Consider the following 19,793-nt stretch of genomic DNA (forward strand, 5'->3'; position numbering starts at 1 on the left):
GAGTTGATGGGTGCAGCACACCAACATGGCACAAGTATACATATGTAACAAACCTGCACGCTATGCACATGTACCCTAGAACTTAAAGTATAATAATAAAAAAAATCATTAATATTCCAATTATATTTTTTACAGAGAGAATATAAAACTACTGTAATGTTACTTTCATGATCTTAGAAAATGCTTACATTTGTGTTACTTCATATAACAACACCCTTTTTCAAATAATATACAAACATATATATTTATTTTAAATGTCATATTTACTAAATCCTTATTATATGCAACGTTTAGAAGGACACAAAATTGTACAGCATATTGACCCTCTAGAATTTACAGATCTAGTAGAGGAGAAAATTAAAAAAAATATATATATATATATAAGATATTACCTTTCATCACCTTACGTTTTCTTTTAATGCAATTAACATAAATACAATTTTTTTCCATTTTTAATTTTTAAGATCAAAACTACAATTTTTAATTAATGTAATTCAGTTAATTTTACCAAAGGTCTTTTGGGAGAATGTGACAAACAAGCTCTGTGATTTTGCCTTAAAGAACTTTGTGTTCTTCAGTAGAATGAGCAGAGCTGTTTTGTTCCTTCAGCTTCTGAACACATATTCTCACAGTAATCAAAAGTGAGGGTAAAAACAATTAAAGCACCAAAAGGGTCAGTACCTGCCTCCACACAGACACACACACACACACACACACACACACACACAAACCTTATTATATTCATGGATCATGTATTAAAATTACAAAGAAAAGAGAAAAAAACTGTGTTGTACAAATATTTCATGCTTTGTCCTGGCATATAAAATCAAAATAGATATTTGATAAATTAATAAATAATTAACAAATTACAGCCATATTTCATCTTATTGCACTTTATTGTGTCACATATATTTCATGTTTTACAAATTGAAGGTCTTGTGGGAACCCCACAACAGGCACGTCTATTGGCATAACTTTTCCAACGGCAGATACTCCATTTCTCTGTGTCACATTTTAGTAATATTTCAATATTTCAAGCATTTTCATAATTATTATGTCTGTTACAGTGGTCTATGGCCAAAGATCTTTGATGTTAATATTGCCATTTTTGGGAGGGTTGCCGTGAATTACACCCATATAAGATGGCAAACTTAATAAAGGTTTATATTCTGGCAATTAAACTGACTGACTGTTGCCAAGTCTGTCCCATTCTCCTAAGGTTTCCCTATTCCCTGAGACACAATATTGAAATTAGGCCAATTAATAACCCTACAGTGTCCTGTAAGCATTCAAGTGAAAAAAAAGAGTTCCACATCTTTTACTTTAAATCAAAAGTTGAAAATGAGTAAGCTTAGTGAAGAAGGCAGGTCAAAAGACTAGATCACCTGAAATTTAGGCCACTTGCTCCAGTTAGCTAAGTTGTGACTAGAAACGAAAAGTTCTTGAAGGAAATTAAAAGTGTTACTCCAGTGAACATACAAATAATACAAGAGCAAAAGGTCTTATTGTTGATATGTAGGAATTTTGAATGGTCTGGATAGAAGATCCAGTCAGTCACAACATTCTTTTAACAGACACCTAGTACAGAGCAAAGCCTTAACTCTCTTCAACTCTATGAAGCCTGAGAGAAGTGAGGAAGCTACAGAAGTGAAGTTGGAAGCTATCAGAGGTTGGCTCTTGAGGTTTCAGAAAAGAAGCCATTTCAATAACATAATAGCACCAGGGGAAGTAGCAAGTGTCAATGTAGAAATGTAGAAGCAGTAGCAAGTTATCCAGAAGGTCTAACTAAAATAGTTGATGAAGGTGGCAGGTGGATATATTAAATAACAGCATTCCCTTCTCCCCTCCTCTCCCCTCTCCTCCCCTCCCCTCCCCTCCCATCCCCTCCCTCCCTACCCTTTCCCTCTCCCCTTCCCTCCCCTCACCTTCCCTTCCTTTCCTACCCATTCACTCTCCCCTCCTCTCATCTTCCTCTCCTTTCTTCCTCCTCCTTCCTTCTTTCTTCTTCCCTCTTCCCCCTTCCTCCTCCTCTTCCTCCTCATCCTTCTCTCTGTTTCTCTCTCTCTCTCTCTCTCCTCTCTCTCCCTTTTTCTTAAAGACAAGGTTTCACTATGTTGTCCAAGATGGTCTTGCACTCCTGGGTTCAAGCAATCCTCCTGCCTCAGGCTCCTTAGTAGCTGAAACTACAGCTGTGTGCCACTGCCATCAGCTTTGATTTTCAACGTAGGTGAAACAGCATTCTATTGAAAGAGGAGGTCATCTAGGACTGTCATAGCTAGAGAGGAGAAGTAAATGTCTAGGTTCAAAGCATCAAAGGACAGACTGGCTTTCTTGTTAGGGACTGGTGTAGCTGGTGACTTTAGGTGGAAGCTAATACTCATTTACCATTCTAAAAATTTTAGAGTCCTTAAGAATTATACTAGTGCTACTCTGTCAATGCCCTATAAATGGAACTACAAAGCCTGGATGATACCACATATGTTTACAGCATGGTATACTGAATGTTTAAGCCCACTATTGGAATCTAATCCTCAGAAAAAAAAAATTCCTTTCAAAATATTACTCCTCATTAGCAATGCATCTGGTCACTGAAGAGCTCTGATGGAGAAGCACAAGGAGAGGAATGTTGGCTTTTTGACAGTTACACAGTAACTAACAGTACATATTTATGGGGCATATGTAATATTTTAATACATGCATATAATATATAATGATCAAATCAGGGTATTTAGCATATCCATCACCTTAAACATTTATGATTTTTGTTCAAAAGGTTTCAAATCTTGTCTTCTAGCTACTTCGAAATATACAATGAATTACTAGGTGGTCACCCTACTGTGCTATTGAACACTACAACTTATTCCTTCTATCTAACTGTACATTTGTACTTACTAACCAGCCTCTCTTCATCATCCACCCCACCGCCACCATTTCTAGACTCTGGTAACCATTATTCTACTCTCTGCCTCCAGCAGATTAACTTTTTTATCTCTCACATATGAGCGAGGATACACGATATTTGCCTTTCTGTGCCTGGCTTATTTCACTTAACATAATGACCTCTGGTTCCATCTACATGGCTACGAATGACAGGATTTTGTCCTTTCTACGGATGAATAGTACTCCATTGTGTAAATGGACCACATTTTCTTTATCTATTTACCCACCGATGGACACTTAGGTTGATCCCTTATCTTGGCTATTGTGAATAGTGCAGATCTCTCTTCGATTTACTAATTTTATTTCTTTCGGATATGTGTATATATATACATACACACACACACATATATACCTTTATATAGATAGATAGATAGATAGATAGATAGATAGATAGATAGATAGATAGATATAGATGGATAGATCATATGGTAGATCTATTTTTAGTTTTTTGAGGATGCTTGATACTGTTTCTCATAGTGGTTGTACTAATTTACAGTTTTACCAACAGTATACTGGTGTTTATCTTTCTCCACATACTTGCCAACATCTGTTATTTTTGTCTTTTTGATAATAACATTTTAACTGGGGAGAGATAATAAACTTGCTTGACTCAATCTTTCAATTTGTTAAAAAATTGCGGTATGTGTGAAGTACAATAAAGTGAAGTATGCTAAAACAAGATATGCCTGTATTTTACTTGCTGAGTTAATTTGCTATTACCATTTTAATTCGTAAGACAGAAATTTAGATTATTTAGTTTCATAATTTTCTTTTCTTATCTATGCATTTGATTCTGTTATTTTTAAGCATACTTTTCACTGTTTTCCACAAGTTTTCACATATTATATTTTTATTAAATTCAGTTCAAATTAATTTATAATTTTGTGTTTTTTTAACTCATGGTTTATCTTAGCATAGTATGCTTAATGTATAAAACTTTGGTATTGTTTAGATTTTTAAAACATTGATTTCTAACTTACTTCCTGTCGAGTCAAATAACAAGCTTGGAAATTATTTTAACGCTTTGAAAAATTTTCATTGGCCGGGCGCGGTGGCTCACGCCTGTAATCCCAGCACTTCGGGAGGCCGAGACGGGTGGATCACGATGTCAGGAGATTGAGACCATCCTGGCTAACACGGTGAAACCCCGTCTCTACTAAAGAATACAAAACATTAGCCAGGTGTAGTGGCAAGCACCTATAGTCCCAGCTACTCGGGAGGCTGAGGCAGGAGAATGGCGTGAACCCAGGAGGCGGGGGTTGCAGTGAGCCGAGATTGTCCCACTGCACTCCAGCCTGGGTGACAGAGCGAGACTCCATAAAAAAAAAAAAAAAAAAAAAAAATTCAGTCTTATTTTAGGGCTCAACATACTGCCATTTTGGTAAATATTGTATGGGCATTTGAAGAAAAAAATTTTCAGTCACGTTGAATTTGATGTTTTTTATGTAACAGTTACATTAATCTTTTTTTAGATCTTTTATGTCTTTTCTAATGTATTTTTCTTTATATTCCATCAACTAGGAAAAAAGGTTTGTTTTCAAGTCTCTCATATGTGACATGGATTTTCAATTTCTTCTTTTACTTCTGTCAATTTTTGCTTCACATATTTTGAAGCTCTGATACTCAGTAAATACAGATTTTATTTGTCTACCTATCTTCCTTATGGGTTGACACTTTTATTTTCATGAAATATATTTCTATTTCTAATATGTCTTGTGGAATTAAAGTTGACTTTAGTGCTGATATAGTTACAACAGTTTTATTTTGCTTAATGTTTGCATAGTATATCTTTTTCTGTATTTCTAAGTTTAACCTTATTGAATTTATGTTTAACATGTTTTTATATTAAAGTTAAGGTAAATTCTTATATTTGAGGTGTATCTCTTGTAAGCAGAGTATAATTGGATTTTTATAAAATTATTGATATGTTTCGTTTTATATTTATCATCTTACGATTTGTTTTATGTTTGCCATCTTTTTAATATTCTCTTTTTCTCTCTATTTTGCCTGTTGTTGAATTAAGTTAGTTTTATTATATGACATTTCCCCTTAAAGAAAAAAGTTAAAGAGAAAAGTTAGGCATTCTTTTACTGTTATTTTAAGTAGATATTGTAAAGAATATAAAATACTTTTTTGAGTTAGTATATACACATTATAAAATCTTATATATATTTAAATTAATATAAAATATAAAGTTAAATATAAAATATTATTTTTTCTACTAAAATTTTCAACTAAGTTCCTGTCGGTTTTCTCACCCTTTTGTTGAAAAAAACTGTTTGCTTGTCTGTAGTAGTTCCTTAGTTAAAATTTTGCTGATTGTACCTTTTATTGTCATATTGCTATGCCCTGTGCTTCTTCCTGATTAGTAACTGGATATAGAGGCTTTACCTGATTTGAATTTGACTTTTTTTTTTTTTTTACCAAGTACGTGTCATAGATTGTGATGTGTATTTCTATTAGATGGTATGTAATATATAATTTTCTTTATTTCAGTGATATTATTGGCCAATGGAGTACTTCCAAATATGAAAATACATAGAAAACCTAAAAAAATGAAAAACTTATCTCAAATACTGTGAGAATTAAAAATATAACTAGTTATAAAACACAACATACAAAAATTAATAGCCTTCATACATGCAACAAAATTGGTTAGATGATACAATGGAAGACTTCATCACTATAGTGATAAATAAATAGATAGAAAGACAAGTAGATATAAAGTACCTAGATGAAACTTAACAAAATACAAAAGTTGGCTGGAAGAAATGGAAAGGCATACTATGTTCTTGATTAAGCAATCTCAACATTATAAAGTTACGAATATCCCTACAATAAACTACAAAATTAAAATAGTTGCGGGATAAACATCATCAGTTTCAACTATCTCTCACCCCTGGAACTTAAGTGGACTATAAAGTTTGCTTGAAAAAGCAAACTAGCATCAATATCTAGAAAAAGAGAAACAGAAGAAAAGTAAAAACAATTGTATATGGGAGTAGGAGTGGGAGTGAGTAGTCTCTGCCGATATTAGAATATATTGTAAAGCTCCTATAATTAAGATAGTGTTGTATTAGCCCATGAATAGAAAAATAAATCAACAGAGCAGAATTAGAAAAAGAAAACATAAGTAAACTTTTGGTATTTGAATATAGACCTTTGATAAAATATTTGATAAAGGTGGCATCTCAAATTAGGTGGATAAAGATGGAGTTCTTAATAAGTGATATTCCAAGTAGATATCATTACAGAGAATAATAAAATTGAAACCTAATCTTAAATCACTTGCATTTATGTGTATATGTGTTGGGGAGCCATCTTCCAATGTGCTCTATTAGATAGGCTGTCATCTGCAGCTATCCCCGGTGTGACCAGCCTATCTCTTTCATAATCTTATTGTGTTTGTCTAGTTCTAGTGTTGATTCCTACCTCAGTCGGCTGGAGCAGATGCATATGATTACTTTCAATTATCAATTTACATGCCACGGCATAATATATTGGTAAAAGATTTTTGAAAACATTTCTTAAAAGATATCTATGTTTGTTGTAGACACAAGAGCTTCAAGATCTTCCCTTGCAGCCAGAGTATAATTTAATGAAATGATCTAAAAATTAATTAATATTATATGTAATATACATATTCAAAAGGAGTAGTACAACTTATTTTTCAAGAAACTAATTGGCCACTGTTTTAGATTTTTAATTTCTCATCTAGTGTCTTCTGAAATCTTTTTCAACTTTCTTTTGCATAGTTCGTTTGGCTTGGAATCTGATGAAATAATTTTGACTTCTTGATAAGCTTTTGAATAAGCCCCTGTTACTATGGGAAGGTATCCAAAATTTATGGATCAACAGTCTGATCCAGACTGGCAACTCCTATGGAATGAACTAAATTTCCCTTTTACTGTGTTCACCCTCTCACATAAAGCATCTGGTCACAGCTCTATTCAACCACCACAAACCACTCTTCAAAATCACTTCAATAGGGCATGCTCCTCCTTTTCATGTAGCATCCAATTTTCTATGACTGTCTTGATAAATTGGATGAATCTTTGTGTGAATGTCATGTCTGACATTTTTGTAGTTGAATGTCTTTCTTCTGTAGCACAGATTCCAGGCTTTCTGAATAACTATGATTCAATATAAGATTCAATACAAGAGTCTATATATTCAATCATGCATATACAGATGAGTCTTGGCTGGTAACAAACAATGTAATAAAGTCAAAAAGAGGTATAAGTTTGAAAAGACTAGCAAAAATGTTTTTCCAGTCATTCTACAAAATATATTGAGAAAGTGGTAGAGGATATAGTCGTACCAGAAAAATGTTGAGGTCCTAGTGAGATTTTCAGGATAGTAGGAAGAGTCACAACAATTTTAGATTCTAGTCTTGCCTCTTTTAGTTCGGTGACTTTGATGCAATAACTTCAATTTAATTTTCTTGTTTATATCAATGAAAGATTGGCCCAAATAATCATTAACAGCCTTTAACATTTGACTTTGGTTAATCTAAACTTTGATACCAGGCGTAGACAAGACTGAATTTTCAAGTGACTAAGTCTGACCACTTTGTTTTGAGGGAGACAGGGAAGACTCCCTTTCAAAAATAATTCACTTACTGTATGCTCTGGATTTGCAATTAAATGTATGACATCTTTGTAATTATACAAGCTGAACTGATTCCTTACAGTTTACCAACATATGAATCCAGACTTAGAATAAATGTTGCTCTCTAAGTAGAGTAAAACTACTCTACTCAGGGACGGAAATAGGGGAGGAAAGTACTTTTAAAAGAGGAGGTAGAAATATTTTTCTACTTTGAAATCAATCTGCAGTCAACTTTTTCAAAAAATAGCAGTCAACCTCCAGGTGACTTTCCAATATGATTTTCTCTTTGATTCCCACAGGTATGCTAAACAAGAAGCCTGGGGAGAAAAATCCTCTTGATTAAAAGTTGCCTATGGGAAGAGATTTGGCAGCACCATTATCCTTTTTAGATTTCTAATCTTCAGAAATAATTGTATTATATAAAATTCCTAAGATGTTTAGATCAAAAGCAGAGCTTAAAAGAAGATATATTCGGTGGTGAATGACTATGCATGTTAAGACATGCAAGTTTATGTTACAGAAATATGAAACAAATGGAAGAGTAATGAACAACCTATTGTGGCACAATATTTTGATATCCATCTGTCCTGACTTTCCTATGTGTGCATCAAAATAGTTATGAAAAAGTTGTAAAATATTGGACAGGCATATATGCATGTAATATAATAAAATCTAGAGAAGACAAAAATTCAGGAAAATAGCTTGAAAATAGATATGTTCATTAATTAATCCTAGAAAATTGATAATGCAGCAGAGGCTGTGATTATACAGCATAAAAACTTTAAATTTCTGGGGTTCACAAAAGATTTTCTGGGTGGCAGAGAATATTTACAAATACCCATTCCAGAAAGAGCAGATAGCATTTGCCCTCTTGAAGTCAGTACCAGTTTCACAACAGACACAAACTGGAAATAGGAAAAAATAAAAAAATAAAGGTCTCAGCCAACACCAAATACAGAAGAATCGTTTTTTTTACAGACAGAAAGTAATTATCCAGCTGGAAGTTAGCCAAGACACCAGAGAGAGTGAACATCCCTATTCTGTCTCAAAATTCTGTGGGATTTTTAATGAACAGAAATGGTCATGACCTTGAGTTTTATGCTCCATCTATAAAAAGAACTTAACAGCAATGCTAGGCTGTTCCTTCCCTCTACCCCTGCTGCAGGGTACTGACTCAGAACCACAGATTAGGGATTCTGTGAATTCCATGTGGATAATGAGGACCCCTGCACAAATTGTTCAGTTCAATTAAATGACTAATTTTACAGGATAGCAATCTTGCTATTTGGCTGCTAGTGTCAGACTGCAAAACTGTTTAATGAATTCCTATCAAGGAATTTAGTATTTTAATAGTAAAGTGGATATCACTTTACTATTAAGGACTTACTACTGCTTTTGCTGCCACTTGGGACACCTTTTTTATTCTCCCCAACACCAGTTTTACTTTCGTTCATTAGTCATGGTTTCCCTGTCTCAGACTAATTTCGTACACATGCGTTTTATTTTCAGACAATGGATGACAGATTAGCCAGATTGCACATCGTAATGAGCAGGAATCCATGTAATGTAAATCACACAGCCCAGCATCCACTTCTCTTTGCCAAAGGCAGCAGTCTTGGAAGTTGCCAGCTAATATGACGGCCCTCAGGTTGCATACCAAGCATCATTCATGAGAGAGTAGAGCTTCTTAACATGAACAACATATGACTTTACAGGTACAGCCTACAGATTACCAAAGAGAAAAATTGTCTAGAAGGGCAGTGTTATAATGGAACTGTAGTGAAGTAACAGAAAGGAAACTATGTACATTTAAGCACAAGACCTTGTATTAAAAATTGTATATATATTCTTTCATTTGGTCTTTTCAGTAATTGAATAGGTAACATTAATGTTATTTAACAGACAAGGTGGAGGGATATTATGTACATTCAGGAACCTGTGCAACTGACACTCTTTTTCCACCTTCCCAAGCTTCTTTGGAATTAAAAACACAAAACACAAACCAACACACACAAACCCAGGCTAGAAGTTCAAGCTGTTCACAGATTTGAAAAGAGAAATATTGTGGTATGAATATTCCCTACTTTTGTATTGTATCTATTGGAAAACCACAACAATTAATTTATGGTATGAAAGCATACATCCAGAGAATGATATACCGTATTGTGTCAGTCATTTTTCTATTTTTTCCTGGAGTCTTTTTCTCGCTTTATGTGCATCACTCTATGAAAGGGGCCAGCTCTTTAAAGCTATATTTCCCATCTTGCTATCTTGCTTCTATTAGAGTTCAGTTAGTGACAGAAAACTGGCATAACACTGAAGGACAAGGGAAAGAAAAGCCAGGGTATGTCCACTTTCCCTCTGCCTCCGGTGGTGGGCGGTGACTTTGTTCTCTCCTCCAGCTTCAACTCTTACCAAAATTACCCTGCTTCCCAGATCCCAGCCGTTGATGGGGAACCCAATTTTAGTTCACAATCTGGTAACACTCTTTCCTCACTTTGTTCTTTCATGCTGGTGGTGATAACTGCTGGTTTACCTTTTCCCTTTCTTGATGGCATAATTTGCAGCACGAAAGTTAATTTTGATGAAGCGCAATGTACTTTTTTTCTTTCGTCACGTGCGCTTTGCATGATATATATAGAATCATTGACTAATTTGAGGCAAGAAATATATAATCCTATTTCTTTTTTAAGATTGTTATAATCTTAGCTGTTACTTTTAGACCTATGACCCCTGTATGGTGTGAGGTCGAAGTCAAGCTGTATCATTTTCATGTGGCTATCCAGTTATCCCAAGACTATTTGTTGAAAGACTATTCTTACTCCCACTTAACTGACTTGATACACTTGATTAATACAGCTTTGTAGTCAGTTTCGAAACAGGAACATATGAGTCCTTCATATCTGTAATTTATTTTCAAGATTGTTTTGGCTATTCTGAGTTTTTTTTTTAGATGGAATCTCACTCTGTCGCCCCAGGAGATTAGTGGCACGATCTCAGCTGACTGCCAATTCCAACTCCCTGGCTCAAGTGATTCTCCCACCTAAGCCACTGGAGTGGCTTGCGCCACCACGCCTGGCTAATTTTTTTAGTTTTAGTAGAAGCGGGGCTTCACTGTGTTGGCCAGGCTGGTCTGGAATCCTGGCCTCAAGAGATCCGCGCGCCTCAGCCTTCCAGTGGGGTGGGATTACAGGCGTGAGCCGCCGCGCCAGGCCTATTCTGGGTTTCTTACGTTTCCATGTGAATTTTAGATCAGCATGTCAATTTCTGTCAAGAAGCCAGCTTGGATTTTGAGAGGGATTGTGTTGAATATGCAGATCACTTTGGGGAGTTTTGCCATTTTAACGATGTTAAGTGCCATCTTCCCAATCCATGATGATGAGATAACTTTCTATTAATGTTTATTTTGGTTTTCTTTATTTCAATAATTTTTGTTTTCATTAACAAATTTCTAATAACAAGTCTAGCATGTATTTTGTGATTTTTATTTCTAAGCATTTTATTCTTTTTCATTCTATTGTAAATAGCATTTATTGATTTGGTATTTACATTGTTCACTGTTTATGGAAATAAAATTTATTTTTATATTGACATTGTATCCTGCAAACTTGATGAATACTTTTTATTTGTATATTTCTTAAGAGTTCTATGTACAAGATAATGTCATCTGCAAATAAAAATAATTTATTCCTTTCCTTCCAATCTGGATGCACTTTATTTCTTTTTCTTGCTTAATTACCCTGGCTAGAAGATACGGTACAATGTCGAGTAGAAGTGGTAAGAGCAAATATTCTTGTCCTGTTCCTAATTTTAAAGTGAATGCATTCAGTTTTCTATTGTTAGGTAAGATGTAGCTGTGATTTTTCATAGAAGCACTTTATCGAGTTGAGAAGATTCTTTTCTATTTTTAGTTTGTTGAGTCTTTGTATTTTGTTTTGCTTTGTTTATCATGAAAAATGTTGAATTTTTTCAATTGTTTTTTCTGTGCTAAGAATATTATGTATTTTTTGTTCTTTAACATATTAACTTGGTGTATCACATTGAATGAGTTTTTTATGTTAAAACAATCTCGTATTCCTGGACTAAATCCCATGGATTCATGATGAACAATCCTTTTTATGTTTTGTGGATTCAGTTTGCTAGCATTTTGTTGATAATTTTTATATCTATAAGGCATATTGGTGCACAGTTTTCTTATCTTGTGTTATCTTTGTCTGGTTTTACTAGAAGGGTAGTGCGGGCCTCATACTGTATTTTGTCTTCATCTACCTTTTGTAAGATTTTTGTGAATAATGGGTATTAACCATTTACATATTCGTAGAATTCACCAGTAAAACCATCTTGGCCTGAAATTTCTTTGTGGAAAACTTTTAAATTATTAATTTCTTTATTTGTTTTTGGATATTCAGATATTATACTATCTCTGAAGTCAGTGTGAGCACCTGGTGTCTTTCTAGGACTTTTAAGTTGATATAGGTTTTCTAATTTGTCGGCATACAGTTATTTCATTACATTTCCCTATGATTATTTTTGTTTCTGTAAGATCAGTAGTAATATCCTCTCTTTTCCTCTACTTTTCTCCTGATTTCAATTGTTTGTATCATCCTTCTTTTTTTATGTAGTCCTAGCTAAAGGTTGGTGAATTTGTTGATGTCTTCAAAGAGCAAACTTTTGGTATCATTAATTTTTTCTATTGTTTTTCTTTTCTTTACATTTTTTATGTCTTCCCTAATCTTTATTATTCCTTCCTTTTGTTTGCTTTAGGTTATCTTTACTGTTTTGTTTCTGGTTTCTTATAATAGAAGAAATATTAGTAGAATTTTATAGTAGTAGAATATTGATTTGAAATACGTCTACTTTCATATACAGGCTTTTACAGCTAACAATTTTCCTCTAAGGACTGCTTTGACTGCATCCTACAATTTTTGGTATGTTGTGCTCTGTTTTTACTCATCTTAAAGCATTTTCTAATTTCCCTTGTGATTCTTCTCTGACCCACTGGTTATTTAGAAGAATTTTATTTTTTAAATTTCACATATTTGTAAATTTCTGAAATTTATTTATTTATTTATTTCTAATTTTAATCAATTGTGGTCAAAACATATTTTACATGTTTTTAGGCCTTTTAAACTTATTGAGGCTTTTAAAATGCCCTAATATAGGTACACCTTGAAGAATGTTCTATATACACTTGAAAGGAATGCATATTCTGCTGTTGGATGAGAGTTCTCTAAATATCTGTTAAGTGTAGTTGATTTATATTGTTGTTCAAGTCTTCTATATGCTTGTGCTATTTGCTTTCTCATGCCTGGTTATAGTACTGATTATTGAAAGTAAGTGTCTTATTCTCTTCAGGCTGCTATAACAAAATGAGTTAGACTGAACAGTTTATAAATATACATTTATTTCTCATAGTTCCAGAGGTGGAGAAGTTTAATATCAAGGCACTGGCAGATTTGACATCTGGTAAGGGCTCTCTCTGTGCTCCATAGATGGTGCTGTGTGATGAATCCTCACACAGAGCAAATAACTTTCTCTCACCTCTTTTATTAGGTCACTAATCCCACTCATGAGGGCTTTGCCCTCATGACTTAATCACCTCCTAAAAGCCCCACCTCTAAATATATCTCTACATTAAGATTCAACACATGAATTTTTGAAGGACACAAACATTCAGACCATAGTAGTGGGTATTAGAGCCCTCTACTATAATTGTGTTGCCTATTTTTCCCTTTAATTCTATCACTTTTTACTTTATGTATTTTAGTATTCTGTTATTTGGCATATTTATGTTTTTAATTGTTATCTTTGTTTACAGAATGGATCTTTTATCGACATAAATTATGTTCTTTTGTCTCTACAAAGATATTTAGCTGAAACTATTTTTTCTGATATTAATAGTGCCGATTTAAGTCTCCTTTAATTATTGTGTACTTTTTTTCTTTCTTTCTTTTTTCTTTTTTCTTTCTTTCCTTTCTTTTTTTTTTTTTTTTTTTTTTTTGAGACAGAGTCTCACCCCATCACCCAGGCTGGAGTGCAGTGGCACAGTCTTGGCTCACTGCAGTCTTCGCCTCTGGGGTTCAAGTGATTCTTCTGCCTCAGCCTCCTGATTAGCTGAGATTACAAGCGTGTGCCACCACACCGGGATAATTTTTGTATTTTTAGTAGAGATGGGGTTTCACCATGTTGTGTGGGCTGGTCTTGAACTGCTGGCCTCAAGTGATCTGCTCGCCCTGGCCTCTCAAAGTGTTGGGATTATAGGCGTGAACCGTCATGCCCAACCTAGTTATCTATTCTTTTATTACTGCCTTATCTTGTGTTAGATATTTTCTAGTGTAGCATTTTAATTATCTTGTTTCTTTTGATATAATTTTTAGTTATTTTCTTAGTGGTTAATATAGGATTAAAATTGCCATTTTTGCTTAAAAAAACCTAGTTTGGGTTATACTAACTTAAGTATATAAATACTAACTTAAGTATATAAAAACTTTGTTCCAAAATACATCCATTACCTCCACCGTCTTTTGTGCTATTGTTGCCATAGAAATCATGTAAGATTTATATATGATATACATAATTTGTGCAGTATTATGTCATATATGACATATATGAATTACATATATATTCACAAACACACACATACAGTGTAATCCCATCCAAAAGTTTTATAATTATTGCTTCATGCAATTGTCTTTTAAATTAAGTAGAAGAGTTGTAAACCAAAACACATATATACTGTCTATTATGTAAATCTTTTATGTAATATAAAGGTAGTTACCTTTACCCATGCTCTTTACTTCTTTATATAAATTTGAGTTACCATCGAGTAACTCAAATTCAGTTCAGCTCTTTCAATCAGCTGGATTAACTTCTTTTAGTACTTCTGACAGGAAGTCTGTCAGTTTTTCTTTAATCTGGTAATGTCTTAATATCTTCCTTATTTTTGAAATATAATTTTGCTTTATTTAGAATCATTGACTCTGAGAGTCCTTTTCTTTCAGTATTTTGTATATGTCATTGAACTGCCTTCTTCTTCATTTCTGGTAACAAGTTAGCTGTTGATCTTACTGAAAATTAACTGTATGTGATGACTTCTTTCTTACCAGTTTAAAGATTCCCTTTGTCTTTGAAAGTTTTATTATGACATTTTTATGTGTGGATCTCCATGATTTTATCTTACTTGAAATTTGTTGATTTTCTTGAGTGTGTTAATTAATGTTTTTATTTAATTTTAAAAGCTTTCAGACATTATTATTCATCTATTTTTTTCCATCTGTACACCTATTCATCTATTTCTTCTTCTGAGGCTCTCATTGGCATGGTTGACAGTATCCCACAGATCTGCTGCTGAAACCTTTTAACAAATATTTTAATTATTGTATTTTTCAACTCTAGAATTTTTATTTTAAACTATATTTTTTTACCTCTTTATTGATATAGCTGGTGAGACTTTCTTTTAATTGTTGCCATACTTTCTTTTAATTCTTTAGATGTGATTTTCTTTTCTTTTGAATGTATTTACAATAACTTATTAAAAATATTTTTCTATTAAATCCAATATCTAGGCTACCTCAGGGATAGTTTCTCTTGATGATTTTTTTGTGTGTGTGTGAGTCATAATTTTCAGTTTCTTGTGTCTCATGATATTAATGAAAATTGTGTACTTAAAGTATATACTGTGGCAACTCTAGAAATTTAATCCCTCTGCCTCTCTCCCCATAATTGTTGCTGTTACTGTTTTTGTTGTTAATGTTGTTGTCCTGATTGTTTAGGAATCTCTTGAACTAATTCTGCGATGTGTATATTTCTACAGGGTGCAGTCACTGAAGTTAACTGCTTGGTCAGGTTGGTGGTCAGCGAAGATTTGTGAAAGATTTTCTTAAATACGTAAGGCGCTCTATGTGTATATTTCACCATGCCTTAAACATTTATGCTATTCACAATTCTGTGTTGGCTTTTGTATCTTGCCTGCAAAAGTCCTCAAGGTCATTCAGAATGAGAGAGTTGACCTCTTGCATGTGGTTCCTGGCCATGCACACAGACCTACACAGATGTTACCTTTTAGATTCCCTGGAAATTTTTAGGTTTTAAAAATCCTACTATAGGTGTCTTCAGACTTTTTTAAAAAATTTATTGCCACTCTTATTTGTATCACAGCCTCAGGGAATGGCAATGTTGATTAACTATTCCTAATTGCTTTATTTCAAATTTTTTGAGGATAAAACTTTTCCCATAGAAAAAGTTCTGAGTTGGATTAAATAATAACAGCGTTCTGTAAAGGGGGTTTTTCCAGGAAGCTGAAAAAGAGGTAAAATAGTGAAAGTGTTCTGGAGATGGGACTTTTTGGGAAGCTTCAAATATGCTCTGCCCTCTGTAGGCTGCAAATCTCCTTATTTTTACAGCTAACATTGTTGTAAGACTGCTGTTTTCAACGCTACTATGGAGCTGGGCATGGGGATTTGATACTGGCTAAGTTAAAACAAACAAAAAATCTTGCTATGCTTGCTGAGATTGATTATTTTTTCTTAAATAAATATTCCTCAGAGTGTTGAAGCATTTTCTTAATTTTCAGAACCCTGAGAAAGTTGACTTTGACATGTTTATGCTAGTTTGGTTTTTTAAATGAGCAGATAAATTTATGAAGGTCCTCACTCTACATTCTTCACTTAAAGAGGAATATTTTAATATAGCTGCCTCAATGTACATGTATAAAAACAATTGTTAGGAATGGACTAGAGTAGTATCCAATATAAATATGTAAGCCAAAAATGAAAGCCGTATTTTCTAAGATAAATATTTAGTTGTCATATTAAAATACTCAAAGAGAAACAGGTGAAATTGGCTGGGTGGCTCACGCCTATAATCCTAACACTTTGGGAGGCCAAAGCAGGAGAATCATTTGAGGTCAGGAGTTTAAGACCAAACTGGGCAATGTGGCAAAACCCCATCTTTACCAAAAATATAAAAATTAGCCTGGCATGGTGGCACACACTTGTATTTCCAGCTATTCAGGAGGCTGAGGTGGGAGGATCCCTTGAACCTGGAAGGTAAAGGCTGCAGTGAGCCAAGATTGCACGCTTGCATTCCACCCTGGGCAACAGAGCCAAACCCTGCCAAACAGCAACAACAACAAAACAAGTTAACTTAATTTTAGTCATACATTTAACCCAATATACCCAAATTAATATCAGTGCAATATGCAACCACTGTGAAAATATTTGATATATTTTTAATTCCTTTTCTAATACTAAATCTTTGAAAACTGGTACATATATTGCACTTGCAATTTAATTTTGACTAGCCACATATCAAGTGCTCAATAGTTACATATAACTAGTGCATGCCATATTTAATAGCGTAGTCCCAGGGCAAGACTACATGGGCTAATAATATTCTACTTAAAACTCAAATTTCCTTAACTGTTTGTTTGTAGCTCATATCAATTTTCTCAAGTTGTGATATAAGAACTTAAAATGTTTTTTACATTATGTGTGTTTGTCAAACTATAGCTTGTTGGCCAAGCTTATTCCATCACATGCTTTTGTAAATGAAGTTTTGTTGGAAATCAGCCCTCATTATTCATTTATGTATTATCTATGGTTGCCATTGAGCTATAACGCAGAATTGAATAGTTGAGACAGACTATAGGGCCTGAAAAACCTGAATTATTATTATCTGATTATTTGTATAAAACATTTGCTGACTCTTGCTTTAAAGATTTGTAGATTAAATTATTTTATACATGTAAGATACTTAGAAAAGAAGCTGACACATCATAAGTAATTTTCATATTAGTTAAAGGTATTATGATTAGAGACAGTGGAAGAGAAAATATGTCTCACAATCATTTGCATCTGAAACTACTGCAAATAAGAGAACAGTTTCTCACTGCTATCATATTTAGCCAAAAATAGTTATTCTTCATTTTTCATTAATTTTAAAATAGAAACAGACAGCATTTTTGATTTGGGGGCTATACTAATTCTTACTATGTAAAGCATAATTCTTCCAGTATATTTCAAATTGTGGGTTCTTTATCTAAAACCATTTTTAGAAGTTTTCTTTGCAATTGTTTTTTAAAATATAAAAAGAAATGTTAGCTATCCAAATGTGTTTTCAAAAGCTGTCACTCCAAATCCTTCATTCGTAAATTCTTATATATGGGGAGACTAGTGGAAAATTTTAATAGTATCTCAAATGTTGCCAAATATACCATTGGGTTGATATCTATGCTTTCAGTATCCCAATTACGGCCTATTTTTTAAATAGGAAAATTAGTCTATAAGCAATTTGTCATGAGGGAATCTATCAGTCTTGATCTCATGTGGTAACTTATAGTCATTACCTCCTAGTGGTTTTAAGTACAGAAGGTAACTTGTTTAACTAATACAAATGTCTTATGAAATATATGATAGGAGATCATTGACAAGTAGCTACTGTCTTACCCCTCTGGCTAGAAAAATTTGTTTTGAAATATATTCCAAGCTGTTGGAAAATTTAAGGGAAGTCTCTCTTCTCCTTTTACTTATGCCACATGGATCCAATGTTTAGCCAACAATATAGAGTACATATTCTGCCAGATGCTGTGAGCATGCTGAAATTAACAGTTGGGACTCAATTCCCCAGAAATTAACATTAAACAATTAAATACAGTACAAGACTGAATGGAATCCATTACCAAGTCAAGGCAGTCATATCATACTGTAAGACAACAGAAGGAAAAAAGCCCAGTGTAACTAGCAAGAGCTGAAAATGCATCACAGAGGTGGTACCCATTGATTTGGGCCTTGAGTGATGATTTGGAATAACCAAATACTTGGAATTGAACGGATAGCTGTGCACAACCTACACTCCCACTGACGATTTTATCAAGAGATTTGGTCAGCACATAAATGAACAGAAATCTGGTGCAAAGTCAAGCTACATACATCCTGTAAGGTGTAAACGCTGGGATGATAAAATATCAATTTATCTAAGGCCAGAAAAGGGCTGCTCAAAAACTGAACACAATAAAGGAAAGAGAAGAGCATCCAGAACAACTGAATAAAGAGTATACTATCAGGAGTGGCAGGGTTTAAAATATTATATGAGTCAGTGCCATTTAGTGATATAAGGTGTATTAGTCATTTTTCACACTGCTTTAAAGAACTGCCTAAGACTGAGTAATTTATAAAGGAAAGAGGCTGAATTGACTCACAGTTTTGCATGGCTGAGGAGGCTTCAGGAAACTTATAATCATGGGAAGGGGAAGCAGGCATGTCTTACATTGCAGCAGGCGAGACAGAGAAAGTGTATGAGTGAAGAAGAAACTTACCAAACACATAAAACCATTATATTTCATGAGAACGCACTCACTGTCACAAGAACCTCATGGGGGAAACTGCCCCCATGTTCCAGTCACCTCTCACTAGGTTTCTCCCTCAACACCTGGGGATTACAATTAAAGATGGGACTTGGGTGGGGACACAAAACTTAACCATATTATTGCACCCCTGATACCTGCCAAATCTCATGTCCCTTTCACATTTCAAACCCAATAATGCCTTCCAAACAGTCTTAATTCATTCCAGCATTCATCCAAAAGTTCAAGTCCAAAGTCTCATCTGAGACAAGGCAAGTCCCTTCCACCTAGGAGCCTGTAAAATCAGAAGCAAGTTAGTTACTTCCAAGATACAATGATAATACAGGCAATGAATCCTATTCCAAATGGGAGAAACTGGCCAAAACAAAGAGGCTACAGGTCCACGCATGTCCAAAATCAAGTGGGTAGTCATTAAATCTTAAAGCTTCTAAATAATATCCTTTGACTCCACTTCTGACATCCAGCTCATGCTGATGCAAGGGGTAGGCTCCTGCAGTCTTGGGACGCTCCAACTCTGTGGCATTTTAGGGTACAACCTGCCCCTGGCTGCTTTCACTGGTTGATATTGAGTGTCTGTGACTTTTTCAGGTGTAAGTTGTCAGTGGATCTGCTATTCTGGGGTCTGGAGGATGGTGACCCTCTTCTCATAACTCCACTAGGCAGTGCTCCAGTGGGGACTCAGTGTGGGGGATCAAATCCCACATATTCCTTCCATACTGCCCAAGGAGAAGTTCTTCATGAGGGCTCCATCCCTGGACCAAATTTCTGCCTGGATATCCAGGCATTTTCATACATCCTCTTAAATCTAGGTGGAGGTTCCCAAACCTCAACTGTTGACTTCTGTGCACCTGCAGGTCCAACACCACATGAAAGCCACCAA

This window comes from Colobus angolensis, unplaced genomic scaffold (assembly GCF_000951035.1).
Source record: "Colobus angolensis palliatus isolate OR3802 unplaced genomic scaffold, Cang.pa_1.0 Scaffold98, whole genome shotgun sequence".
NCBI lineage: Eukaryota > Metazoa > Chordata > Mammalia > Primates > Cercopithecidae > Colobus > Colobus angolensis.